This window comes from Schistocerca piceifrons, chromosome X, assembly GCF_021461385.2.
Source record: "Schistocerca piceifrons isolate TAMUIC-IGC-003096 chromosome X, iqSchPice1.1, whole genome shotgun sequence".
NCBI lineage: Eukaryota > Metazoa > Arthropoda > Insecta > Orthoptera > Acrididae > Schistocerca > Schistocerca piceifrons.
This window is the reverse complement of record NC_060149.1, coordinates 609,480,153-609,494,135: the sequence shown is the minus strand read 5'-3', so window position 1 is coordinate 609,494,135 and position 13,983 is coordinate 609,480,153.

Here is a 13,983-nt window from a genome sequence, read left to right as displayed (position 1 = left end):
GCGTGGTCACGACCGTAGGTTATCAACGTTCGCCTCAGCGCCGGTTTGGCGCAGTCCAGCCACCAGCGGATCGTTGTGGGATATGCACGGAGGCGATTTTCACACGAATGCCACGTATCCTCAACGGCTTGGCGGCAATCCGGGTACGAAGGTGAGCGATGTTTAACTTCCCCGGGCTGCGGCTTCTCCACACTTGTTGCCGCCGCAGGGTGACGGCACAAATGTAAGCTGAGTGGTCCGAGAATGCTGCAGGCCACAGTTCCGCATCCTGTGTTCCAGCGGCGAGAGAGCGTGAGACATAAATCCGATCGTTACGACTGGAAGAGTGACTTGTGAAGTGCGTGAATCCCGGTCGGTGGCCGTGAACATGTTCCCAAGTGTCCACCATCTGCAGGTCCCGAATTAGCGTCCCGAGTTCCGGGTACGGATTATGTCGTGGGAGTTGATCTCTGGGCGCCAGTACGCAATTGTAGTCACCTCCAAACACCAGATGGTCGTGGCGGCCTTGGAAGAGCGGGGCGACGTCTTCCGCAAAGAATCGTGAACGTTCGCGACGATTGTCCGTCCCGGAAGGTGCGTAGATATTGATAAGGCGGACACCCAGTACTGTGAGTGCCATTCCTCTTGCCCCAGGCAGAAACAGGATATCGTCCGCCACTATCCCTTCCCGAAGAAGTACAGCGACACCGCTGCCTGTTGGGGAAGCTGGAGAGACGCAAGCATCGTAACCGTACATGCCTGGGAAGTCGTCGACGTACACTTCCTGGAGAAGAGCTATGTCGATGGAAGCAGAGTTCAACATATCCTGAAGCAAGGATAACTTAGCGCGCGTCCGTATAGTGTTGATGTTTATAGTTGCAACGCGATAAGTTTGAGGTCTATCCACAGCATCCGTGTTGGCCATCAATACCCTTGTAAGGCTGTCTCGTCACTGTAACTGACGGCGGGAAAGGATCAACACTGGTGGGGTAAATTTCCCCCCGTGTCGTCCGAAACGATGGGCGAGTAGTGTTCCTCACAGTCGTCCGCCCAGTCGCCATGAAATACCATCGGCTGTTGGTGGCTGTGAGTGGCTGCTGCGCCACTCGGCGCTGACTCTATCGGCTCTGCTGACTGGGAATCGGCAGCGGCTGTCTGCTTGTGATCCTGCTGTTCTGTGGGGTCGGAGGGGCTGAAGCCGTCACCACGGCGATCTGTTGAGTTTGAAGTTACAGCGGCCTCTGTACCGCCGGTACCGTCGTCGGAATTTCCACAGTCCATGTCAGACGATCGCTGCAAACACTCGTCCGATGGAGCACGCCGCCGTCTCTTGTGTTTTCGCGGGGAACGCTGTTTACGGACGTGTGTTTCAGTATCTGAATGTGGGTGGATTTCGTCGGCTGCGCCGGTGTCTGGAAGAAAAGCCGCTATCGGCACAACCCGTGGGTCAATGTCCATCCTGGCATCCACGCCTTCTTGCAAGGTCGGTCGGTGATTATCTTCAGGTGGTGGCGCCGTTGTAGAGGCCGGATCCTGTACTGCAGAAGCCATTTTGGTCTCGCCATCGGGGGCGGCTATCGGACTAATGTCGTCAGCATCGGAAAAGGTTACTGCCCGTGTAACTTCGGCGTAATTCAGAGGAAGGGTCGTCATCATAGAAGGAGTCATAGATTCACCTGTCGGGATTTGAGTAAGCCGTCGTCGGAGACAATCCGACCGGACGTACCCTACTTGGCCACAACCAGTGCAAGTGCGTGGCTGACCGTCATACATAATGATCGCCCTACATCCGCCGATGACAAGATATGACGGAACATGTTTGGTCAGTTCAATTTTAACCTGTCGTACCCCGTTAAGAACGGGGTACGTTGTAAAGGTGGTCCATTTTTCGACCATATGGCTGATCACTCTGCCGTAGGGCTGGAAAGCCGCGGTGACTACGACCGGTGGTACTTCGAAACGCAGTTCGAAGACGCGTATCGTACGGAGGCCAAGCCCCGCGTGATCGATAGAGACCGCCCCAATATGGCCATCAGAATGTTTGAATTTAAGATCGTTCTCATGTGCGCTCACGATTCTGTTGCACACCTCGTCACTTACTAGCTTGACGTAGACAACACTGCTCGTGATAGAGAGATGGATACCAATTATGTCTCGCGGGTCAATTTTAACGTCGTCACGTAGAAAACGTTCCACTTCAAAAGCTCGCGGTCGTGCATGATCGGTTTGAAAACTGATCTTGATGGTGGTTTGTCTGCATGAATGTGCCATGTTACGCCGGTAGTGATGGACTCTAAACCAGCGACAATGCAGTAGTAAACAACTACGGGCACTCGCGACCGCGCGGACGGGACGTAAACAAGACGTCCTCGCCGCAGCGCTGCGGAAAGCAGACTTCGCCACTCAGCTACCAGGGGCGGACCTTTTCGAACTGACTGTGCAACAGTCTCTATTTCCTCAGCTTTTAGCGAATTTTGTAACTGAACTACGGTGAAACTTTCCCTTCCTTCATACACCTACTCGGCACCTACTTCTCCAGAGCGCGAACTGCAAATAGTTTTAAACTTTGCCCATAGTTTATCCACGTCCATCATAAGAGATCTAAGTTATATCTGTTCGTTGTCTAAGTAGGTTGCTAACAACCCCTCCTCTGCTCTTTCCAGCATAAAAATTCTCGCAGCCATCTTAATGGATTTATTAACTTTAGTAAGAATCGTCACTTTAATATCATGATCACAGATACCTGTCTCTCTGCTGACTCTGTCGATAAGGTCAATCAATTTGTAGCTACAAGGTCTAAAATATTTCCATTGCCTGTGGCTTGTCGAACTAGCATCTCAAGATAGTTTTTGTGGGACGTGTTCCGAACTACTTCACAAGACTTCCTCCAGCGTCCGCCCATTGCAGTCACGACCCTACTAAAATTCGAATGAAAACAATAGATAAAAAATAATAGTGAGCCCTGTTGTCTCTTAGACAAAGATTTGCACGTTTATAGACACAGACGCAAGCTTCTACATTACACCACTCCACTGTACGCTGGCAGACAAGGAAATTTGCAAATGTTCTTCGAAAGAAACTCAGTCTGGCACATACCATTCCCTTAATAGGTTTTATGGATTTTTTACACTTTAATTCATCTTGTACTGATACTCTCAGATACACTGACGGAAGAAATAGCAACAACAAAAAATAATTAACGTAAAGTAACGAAATTTCGGGAATTTATTTGTCTAGGTAAAACATGTAAATGATTTTCGTTGCAAGATCACAGGTTAATGTGAGAGCGACATAAGCCATTCTAAATGTGAAATACTGATGCATTGATAACCGGCGTAACCTCCAGAATGTTGAATGCAAGCATGCAGACGTGCATGATTAATGCGTGGTTGTGGATGATGCTGCAGTTGTCGTCCGGTGATGTTCCATGTACTCGACTGGAGGCAGATCTGATGTTCGAGAATGTCAAGGCAACATGCTGACACTCTGTAGAGCATGTTGGACTACAACAGCGGTATGTGGGCGAGGTTTAGCCTATTGGAAAACATCTCCTGGAATGCTGTCCGTGAATGGCAGCAAAACAAGTCGAATCATCAGACTCAAGCACAGATTTTGAGTCATGGAGCATGGGATAATCACAATAGTGCTCCTGCTGTCACATGAAATCGCACCCCAGAGCATAGCTCCAGGTGTAGGTCTAGTTGTGTAGCACAGAGACAGGTTGCTTCCAGGCCCTCAACTGGCCTCCTCCTAATAACCACATGGCCATCACTGGCACCGAGGTAGAACCAGCTTTCATCAGGAAACACAACAGACCTACACACTGCCCTCCACTGAGCTCTCGCTAGACACCACTGAAACCTCAAATGGCTGTGGTTTGTGGTGAATTTGAGACACGCTACACGGCGTCTGGCTCGGAGCCATTCTTCATGTAACCTATTTGTAACAGTTGGTTGTGTCACTGTGGTGCCAACTGCTGCTCAAGTTGTCAATGCTGATGCAACACGATAAGCGAGAGCTGTACGCCGAACACGATGTTCTTACCTCTCGGTAGTGCCACGTGGCCATCCGGAGTCGGTCTTCTTCTTGCGACCATACAGTCACGTGACCACCACTCTCAGCAATCATGTACAGTGGCTACATTTCTGCTAAGTTTTTCTACATAGGAAAAGTCGTAATACGCGAACATGAAACGTGTCCAACAACATACTGATGTCAGTTTGCGTCTGTTCGATGACTTTTCTTGGAAACAGAAACGACATGCGCATTTTTCCAACCACTTGAAACGATTCCTTCCTCTAGTGACCCACGGTAGTTAGCTTCTACAAGGGAAACAAATCATTCTGCATATTCTAATAGAATTTTTTAGGTATTACGATAGGTCCAGCTGCGTTTACTCAGTTGAGCAACTTTGTATCCTGTGATCGTTTATGTAAATATCTGGCATTTTATTATTTCTCCGGAAATTAAAAGTACGAACGTAGTACAACTTTCCTCAGTGAAACAATCTAAAGAAAGGGCTTTAGTATTTCGTCATTCTCTCTGTCATTCTACGTTTCTGTGCCATTGTGGCACTATATTGGCCAACAGGAATTTCTATCGTTCCTCTATTACAATATAGCTTATTATTTTTCCATGTAATATTTGAAGTTAGAAATGTAGTATAAAAACCACCAGCGCAACATTATTAACACATATTTCATATAGATAGAGTCAATCTATTTTTAAGAACAGTTGACTTCATTCAGTTGAAACAGATGGCTCATTTTACATTAATAAAATTTCATTTAATTAAATGAAAACAGATTGATAAGCAAAAATAAGAGTTCCAAAGAAGAAGTCAAAGATAAACACTCTGAACTTGTCCCTAATTCTATACGATGTGCCATAATAAGACCAAGTAGTTTTGGAAGTGAGTGACTATTATATCCTAGCTCCAGGATGGTTGAACTTGAATAAGATAAATCACTAGCATGTTTATTCAAAAAGTTGAGATCAACTGGAATATCAAGACTTCATAAAAATATCTTAAAAATTTGAAGAGAAAAATAATGAGAAGGTTACTACATTTATTGGAAACAGTGATGAAATTATAGCACTACATCAATGCCAAGGTAATTTAGTTGTAGTATTCGATGATTTCATTCTTGAAAATAAACATGTTAGAGAATATTTTACTATGGAATGATATAAAGGAATAGGTTGTTTTTATTTAGCACAGACATATCAAAAAATAACAGAACAATTAGTGAGGGATAATCTAATTTTTTAAATACTTTTAGGCATGTCGACACAAATTTAAATCATACCTAGCACAACTTTGTTGGTGAAATAAGATTTGATTATTTTTAAAGAAATCTGCAGTAAATGTTGGAATGAGGAATTTGGATTTATTACAACAGATATGACTAGGAAACCTAATGAACAGAAATACAGATATCATATAAAAGATTTCTTTATTAACTGAGGCCTTTAAAAATGATAGTATGTATCTATCAGATACATATAGTATTTTAGTTGAACATACAGGTGAACTTAAGGAAGCTCTCGACTATATAGTAAAATATGAACAATTAGAACATTATCCTAATTGTTCACACACTATAAGGAAGCTAAATAATGGCCAGATACATGTAGTTGCAATTTTTTGATAAGTGTGGAAGCAGAATATATTATCTTATTAATTTTTATAGATCCATAAATAAAAAATAAATTTCATTTATGTTTTTATCCTTAGTAAATGTTTTTGAGATATGAGCCAGATGTTGCTAAAAAAGCTAAACAGAACAGAAAAAAAACTGAAGACATGAGAGAAGAATTCAAATTTTTCAAAAGAACAGTGAAGAACAGAATATGAAAAATATAAAAAATATCAACCCGTCCCTGATGCAATTGAAAAAGTTAAAGTAGCAATTGAAGTATTAGGTGATAATGCACTGAAAGATATTGAAGAAAATACAGGAGTTGAAAAACAAATTGTTTCTTATGCTCATCATTATGAAGAAGAATTTGGAGTTACACCATCTGAAGAACAATCAAGACACACATGATCGGAAATAAGTTCATTACATAGGTGTCATAATTGACAAACCAAAAAAAGTTGATCATCTTTATCATTTGTCTGGAAAATACACAAATCCACTATGTAATCATTGCAATTTACAATTAAAACACCCAAATTTTGTATCTATTTATCTACATAACTGAACTGAATATGATTCACATTTGTTTCTAAAAGAACTTGGTTATGATAGAAAATATACAAATTTAATACCAAATGATTGAGATAGGTACGTTAGTTCTGGCAAGAAGGCAGAAAATTTAAAGATAAGGTTCATTGACAAGTTTAGATTTATAGGTTCAAGTCTTGATAAAGTATCACCAAATGTGAAAAAGGATGAAATGAAAAACATTAAACCTTTTTTCCCTCAATCTCTAATAAATCTAGTAATCAAGAAGGGTGTTTATCCCTATGATTACACGAATAGTTAGCGGAAATTTGAAGAAACACAGTATTTGTTGAGACAAGAATTTTACAATAAACTGAATGACTGTGAAGTTAATTTGGGAAAAAATGTAATACCAAAAAGCTTGGTAAATATCATGAATTAAATCTCAAACTGATGTTTTACAACTGGCTGATGTACTAGAAAATTTTAGAAAAACTTGTATAAAAGGTTAGATTTAGATCTGTCTTGCTATTTTACCGTGACTGATTTATCTTTTGATGGTATTCTAAAAATGACTGCACAACCACATGAATTATTACATGAGTATGATAAGTTAAAAAATGAGACGTTGAAACCAATAGTTGAGCTTTGTCCTTTGGGCAGCAAAATAACTGACGTACATCCCACCTTGATACCTGTGATTTTTCACGCAGTCATACTTGTCCGTTAGCGTGTACATCTCACACAAATGCCGCTGCCCTCGGTCATTAAGTGAAGGCTGTCGGCCACTGCGTTGTCCGTGGTGAGAGGTAATGCCTAAAATTAAGTTTTCTTGGCACACTCTTGACACTGTGGATCTCGGAAAATGGAATTTCCCAACGGTTTATGGAATGGAATGTCCCATACTTCGAGCTCCAACAACCATTCTGATTTCAAAGTCTGTTAATTCTCGTCGTGTGGCCATAATCACGTCGGAAACCTTTTCACTCAAATCACGTGAGTACAAATGATAGCTCCGCTATACACTGCTCCCTTATACCTTGTGTAAGTGATCCCACGACTTTTGTCACCTCAATGTAAATGAGACCACAACTGAAAATGCATTAATCGGTTAAAATCTACATCGATAAAGAAGAAATGTAATAAGAACTGTAGATGAGGTTCATGAGAACTGTTGGATCCTTTCATAGCGCTCTAATAATTATTACTATTGATGAACATATGATAAATCATAAACTAGAAAGATGCAGTATAATAAAATGAACCAAAAATTGTTTGGAAAAATATCTCAGAAACCAGTAGTGTGCACACGACTGAGTAACTTACATATTAAAAATTGATACAGACAGATTATCCTGTTGTTTCTGATTGTCAAACGTTTAAGTAAAACGATAACCGTAAACCATCAGGACTAATACTATGAGCAGTCCCCCAGTTGCCTGGACGAGCTATAGGAATCCTGCTTTACACCTTCTGTTACGCAGTGCTAGACGCCATAGATTCCAACCACATTTGGACCTGACACGTGGCAGTTAGCATATACACGTTCTGTCAGGCGCTATGTAGGTGGCAACTGTTTGGTGTGGCTAGTCTCTGGAGGTTTTCTCGAAAGTGAGGAATTCATTCTAATTCGTTGTCTGCGCTAATTTGAACACATAAAGTAGACATAACAGCTAAAATATTAATTTCCATATTAGACAATATGACACATGAATTAATTACGTTCGATGTGAACGTGCATTTACCAGTCACAGGCGGCAGCTGACAGCACTAGTAGTAGATGGTATAAAAAGCGTGTCGGGGGTACGCGGCCAAAGCGCCAAGAGTCATAATGCGGAAATAGGGCGATTTATTTGACGTCCAAAAGGGTATGATCATAGGCTTCTGGGCCAAGGGTAGAAGCATTTCCAGACTGTTTAAGTTTGTAAACAGTTCGCTGGCCACCGTAGTTAAATTATACCGTGTGTGGCAAAATGACGCTACCCGAGACCGGCGCAGAGACATATGTGGGGCACCACGGGCCATAGATGACTGAGGTGAATGACTATTGTGGAGACGTTTACCCACGATTATACGCACAGCTGTTGAGCAACTGATTACCCTGCTGAACAAAGGGGCTACAAAGAGTGCCTTCTCAACAACCATCCAGCGAACATTGCTGCATGTGAGCCTCTGTAACATTCGCCTGATTCATGCAACTATGCTGCCTGATGTTCATCAGTGACGAAGGCTGGAATTAGCTCGCCAGTGCAGCAGCTGGACGTCCACTGAGGGACGATAAGTGACCTTTGAGATGAACCATATTCTATGCTCCGTCGAACAGATGGCCGTTGGTGTGTACAGCTCTGCAACAATCGTCGGGAGGGAATGTTATAGTCTAGGATGTTTTCGTGGGATTACCTGTGTGATATCTTCATTATGGGAGGCACAGTGGATCACTACACGTTTGCGTCTATCCTTGGGTACCGTGTCCAACCGTACATTCAGTTTGTTTCCACCTTGGCACGATTGCACCTACCAGCAAGGCAATGCAATACGTCACGCAGCTCGCAGTGTATGTGCGTCTTTCGAAGAGCACCAGGATGAGTTTACCATACTCCCCTGGCCATCAGTCTCCCCACGATTACAATCAATCGAGAATCTGTGCGAACACCTCGATCGAGCTGATCGTGCAGCTGGCCGCGGCATTGCAGATGGCTTTGCTCCACGTCCCTGTCGGTACCCTCCACAACCTCTCTGACCCTCTTCCTGCATGTCTCGCCTTACAAACCGTTATCCTGGATGTCGACAGGTGGCCATATTCACATGACTTGACCGTGTGTAAGGTAGCTCTGATGTTATTGCTGACAGTTTCTTTTATGCATACATCATTAATGCCAACAGCCTTGCCACAGTGGTAACCCGATTCCCGTCAGATTACCGAAGTTATGCGCTATCTGGCTGGGCTAGCACTTCGATGGGTGACCATCCGGTCTACCGAGCGCTGCTGGCAAGCGGCGTGCACTCAGTCCTTGTGAATCAAACTGAGGAGTTACTTGATTGAGAAGTAGCGGCTCCGGTCTCGTCATAAGCGCTGTTAATAAATTATAGCGGTCATTCACTCTTTTTCGAACCATTGAAAAAAATCTTGATTGTAATAAAAAAGAGAACTCTGTAGCACCAGACGAATAGCTCGAAGCGATATGTTTACAAACGCGTAATAACTTTATTTCAATTGCCTTTCCCACAAGTGTTTCGATTCGTGTCAAAATCTGTGACGCAGGTGGGATTTAACACGGGATCTTCGAAATACTGTGCGAGCACTAATCCATCAGACCACCCGTACCCTTAAAATGCTGCGGAGAAACGTACACATTTTTTTTATTTTTTGAGCTTCGTTTTCTCTGCTAAAAGTATCTGTTTGATGGAGCCGCAGAACTTTCCAGAAATATTTGTTGGAATGATATCACGGCTGGCTTTCCTGATCAGGATGATTATGTGCCTGAGAGTTCCCTCTGGTGCAACAGCTGACGGTCACCGGCTACTGGCTGACTGCCACCATCTGGCGCCCACCCAGGTGATCGCAACCCTGTGCACCTATCGCCCATGATCTGCAGCACTCACACTAGCAAGCAATACGTTGTTTATTACTTCGGTTTGATTTTTTGCGATAAATGTCTTCTATAATCCAAGTGAGTACCACGTAGTATATGTAGCGGTATAACCATTTTTCATGCAGAAAATGATCCAAGGGATATTGAAGTATAGTGTGGTATTAATTAAAATTTCGCTATTTGAGAGGGCCCCCACGAAAACCAAGTGATCTTAGGACAATGAAACTCTGTGGAAACATCTGTAAGGACATGTGGAAGAGAAATAATAAATAAACCATTGGAAGAAACACATTTTAGTTCCCACATGAGATTGTAACATTTGTTAATTACGTACCATTTTTACGTCGTAGGTTACAAATCTCGCTCCATGTTACGACCATCTGCATCGACGAAAGCCTTGAACCGTCATAGAGATACCACTTTACAGTTGTGTAACACTTCTCGATCGGTGGACCATGGAATGTTACACCGCTTGAAGATCGCACATTGCGTCCAGCATTTTCAACCATGCAACAGTAATTTTAAGAACCTGTGGCGCAGTCGGCTGTCGGCCTCTTTCAGGAATAATTCCCAACTCGCCAATTAATTCCAACCTCCGAGTCATACTCTTCAACTCTGGTGAGGAAAGAGAACCTCTCCGTATACCTTTAATACGACGTCGATACCTGCGAAGAGAAGCAGTCCTAATGCTGTTGCTTTGATAAAACAGCTTTACGAGTAAATCCCTGCTCACCTTTTCTGCAACGGTAATGGATAGTGATGCTTGTGCTTCAATAGTAGATCGCCGTACGAGTTTCGGCACCTAAGAGGAAGTCATGACACTAACACAACCGACAACGCAAATATTGCAGCACACAGTCTAAACATCATTACTAGAAAGCTAGGATCCAAAAGGTTAATAGTTTTCTGCCTAGACTGGGTCAAGTGAGAAAGTTTAATTAGAACCACCCTTTAAGTAACCAACAATTAACGCCAAATTTCACCTGAAATAAATAAAGTGGTTCATAAATTTATTACGTTTCTGATTGGCGTGTTTAGTAACGCAGGTTGTTACAAGTGTATTTATCAACTGTTATTTTGTATTTGAATTTACAACGTTGTTCTTGTGTTGACATATTGAATACTGCGGATCTGAAGTGTCATGAAGACTTTTGCCTAAGTGTTAGAAAACGGAGCTACAAATGGAAAAAATCTAAATTCAACCACATTTTGTTCCCAGTTTTTATTGTATTGCGGAGGGGAGAAGACGAGGAATCGAACGCTGATACAGCTCGTGACATCTGTACTTGTTTCAAGTAATTTCGTTTTGACGTAAATTATTCTCAATATTTAGTGTGTAAGGTTTAGATATGGGGAAAATGGAAAGTACAACATTTCGGTTCAATTTCCCGTAAACAACGCGGTAATTCTAGCATTTGCCTAAGGCATCTCAGAGTAATCACAATAAATGTAGATCAGTGTTGTCACACAGTGATTTGCACCACCGTACTCCTGAACAAGTGTGTAGGAGTACTGTTTGCTATTATTCAAAGCAACGGCGTCACCCTCGACCGTCGCCTCTCCTGGACCCCCCATCTCTGGACAATCCAAGCCAAGGCATGCTCCCGACTCCGTCTCCTCAAGCTCCTTTCCGGCCGTACGTGGGGTCTGGAACTCCTCCATACTCCACACCTATAAATCCTTCATCCGCCCTATCCATTGTTACACCCATCTGGCCTGGATCTCCGCCCCCCCTACCTTTTATAAATCCCTTCAAATCCTTGAACACCAAGCTCTCCACCTCGCGTATCGCATCCGTCTCCCCTCCCCCACGTGGATCCTGTATGATCTCATTCCGTTGCCCCACCTCCTCCTTTTCCTTGAAAGGATACGGATCCTGTACACTTCCCGTAAACTCGATCCTCATCACCCGCTTGTCTCGCCCATCCTCTCCCACCCCCGCCCGCTGCTGCACCTGTATTACCATGTCCCACCCGGTCTCCATCTCTCCACCCTCCTTACCCTCTCCCAAGGTGGCTTCCGCCAGCTCCCCCTCCCTGATGATGTCCTCCTCCCCTCCATCTACCCCTCCTATCAACTTTGATCCTCCCCCCACTTCCTGTGTCTTTTTCTTTAGGCACCCTCCCTCCACTCTCTCTCCTTTTCCCCCCATCACCCTTCCTCCATCCCTCTTCCCCCAGGCTTCCCCTCCCCCTGCCTCCCTTCCCCCTATCCCCCCTGCCTGTGGCATCCCTGCTCTCCCCTCTCCCTCACCCATCCCCCACTCCTCCTCTCTTGGCAGGTCCCCGGACTCGTACATGCATAGTGAACATTCGCGCGCCGGAGATCAATGCCTCGTGTTTCTGTGTGTGCCGTCATTTTGTGCTTAAGTGGTTCAGTGTTATTCGTTTTGTGCACCTACGTTCGCGTGTGACAATTTTCGTCTATGTATGTGTCCAAGTATCTGAACAAATTTAATCTTGGACTCTACGCCCGTGAACGGCTCCATGTATTTTAAACAGTGTTTGTCTCCGTTTATATGTCCACCGTATTTTTTCTCTGATTGTCTTCATTTGTATCTTTTGTGTTTCTCTGAGGCCAAAGGGCGGTGTAGTATGCTGCTTCTGGCCAGCCTGTAAACAGGTTTAGAAATAACAATAAAGAAAAAAAAATCTCAGTGAGGTTCAATGCAAAGCCCACAACCGCCTCTGACTCCTCAAACTCCTCTCTCGCCGGACAGGGGGTTTGCACCCCTCTACCATCCTCCACACCTACAAATCCTTAATCCGTCCCATCCTCTGTTATGCCAGTCCTGCCTGGATATCTGCCCCCCCCCTCCCCCAATTCTATAAGTCCCTCCAGATCCTTGAGCATCATGCACTCTGCCTCACCTTCCGTATATACCTCCCGTCCCCCACGTGGATCCTCTATGACCTCATTCCTTTCCCCCATCTGCTACTATTCCGCATACTCTACACCTCCCGCCGCCTTGATCGCCCTCACCCCCTGGTTGCTCCTCTCCTCTCCCATCCCCACCCCCTGCCACATCTTCACTATTGTGTCCCCCCTACCCTCCATCTCTACACACTTCATCTCCTTTCCCAAGGTGGCTTCCATCAACTCCCCCTCCTGGATGATGCCCTCTCTCCCTCCATTTATCCCTCCTATCAACTATGATCCTCACTCCCCCTCCTTTCCTCTGTCCCTTTCTTGGGCTCCCTCTCCCCCCCTTCCATTCTCTTTTTTCCCCACCTACCCTCTCTCTCTGCCCCCTTCTCTCCCCCTAGTCCTTTTTCATTTCCCTCCTCTGCCTTTTCCCATTCCCTCTCATGTCTGCCCTGCCCCTCTCCTCCCTTATGAGTCCTCTCCCTCCTTTTGTTCCCCCCCCTTTTCGTTTTTTCCTCTCCTCCCTCCTTGTTTTCCCCCTCATCCAGGTCCCCCACTCCCCCCCCCCAACCCATCTGCCCTTGGCTAGGGAGTGTCATCTTTGTGCTGACATTTTCGTGCAGTGTTTTACAGTGAGTGTTTTACAGTGAGTGTTCCATGTTGTGTGTCTTTTGGGAAGTTTGCGAACAGCCATCATACTGTCGCTGGGTGTGATTTTTTAACTCTTGCGAACAGAAACCAGACTGTCGCCATGTTTTTTTTAATTGTGTGTCTACTATATTACTTGTCTGATTCCTGTGTATTTTATTAACATTGCCAACCCCTTTGCTTTATGTTTTAACTTTCCACAATTTTCAGCCGTTTTACAATTTAAGTCACCGTTTTATCGGCTGTTTTTCTTGTTTCTTTTCTTCTTACGTTTTTAAAAAGTATGTAGGCTGTACAGCAGCTTACTAAGCTGCCGCTAGCCCACCCCCTTCAGGGGGAATTGAAATTCAATAAAGGAAAAAAAACTCAGTGAGGATGCCCGCCCCCTTCGGGGGGATCGAAATTCAATAAAGAAAAAAAAAAACCCTTAGTGAGGCAGTCTGATATTGGCGTAAGTCTCTCGATATCTCCCTTACAGACATCGTGTTTACTTTGCTTGTTTCCGTGTCTGAGTGGGTCTTGCTTATTGCTGTTCTTGGTGTCTTGCTCGGTAGTCTGTCGTTGTGTGTGTCCATCCTTTCCCGTTCGTTCGTCTTGCTTGTTCACGGGCTGCTCCCGTTCGGACTTGCCACACTTTCGTTCACGGCCACCCCGCGACCGTTCCGGACGCGGTTACAACAGTTCGTAAAATATTGACGTGAACTATTTATAGAGGAATAGAAAAAGTG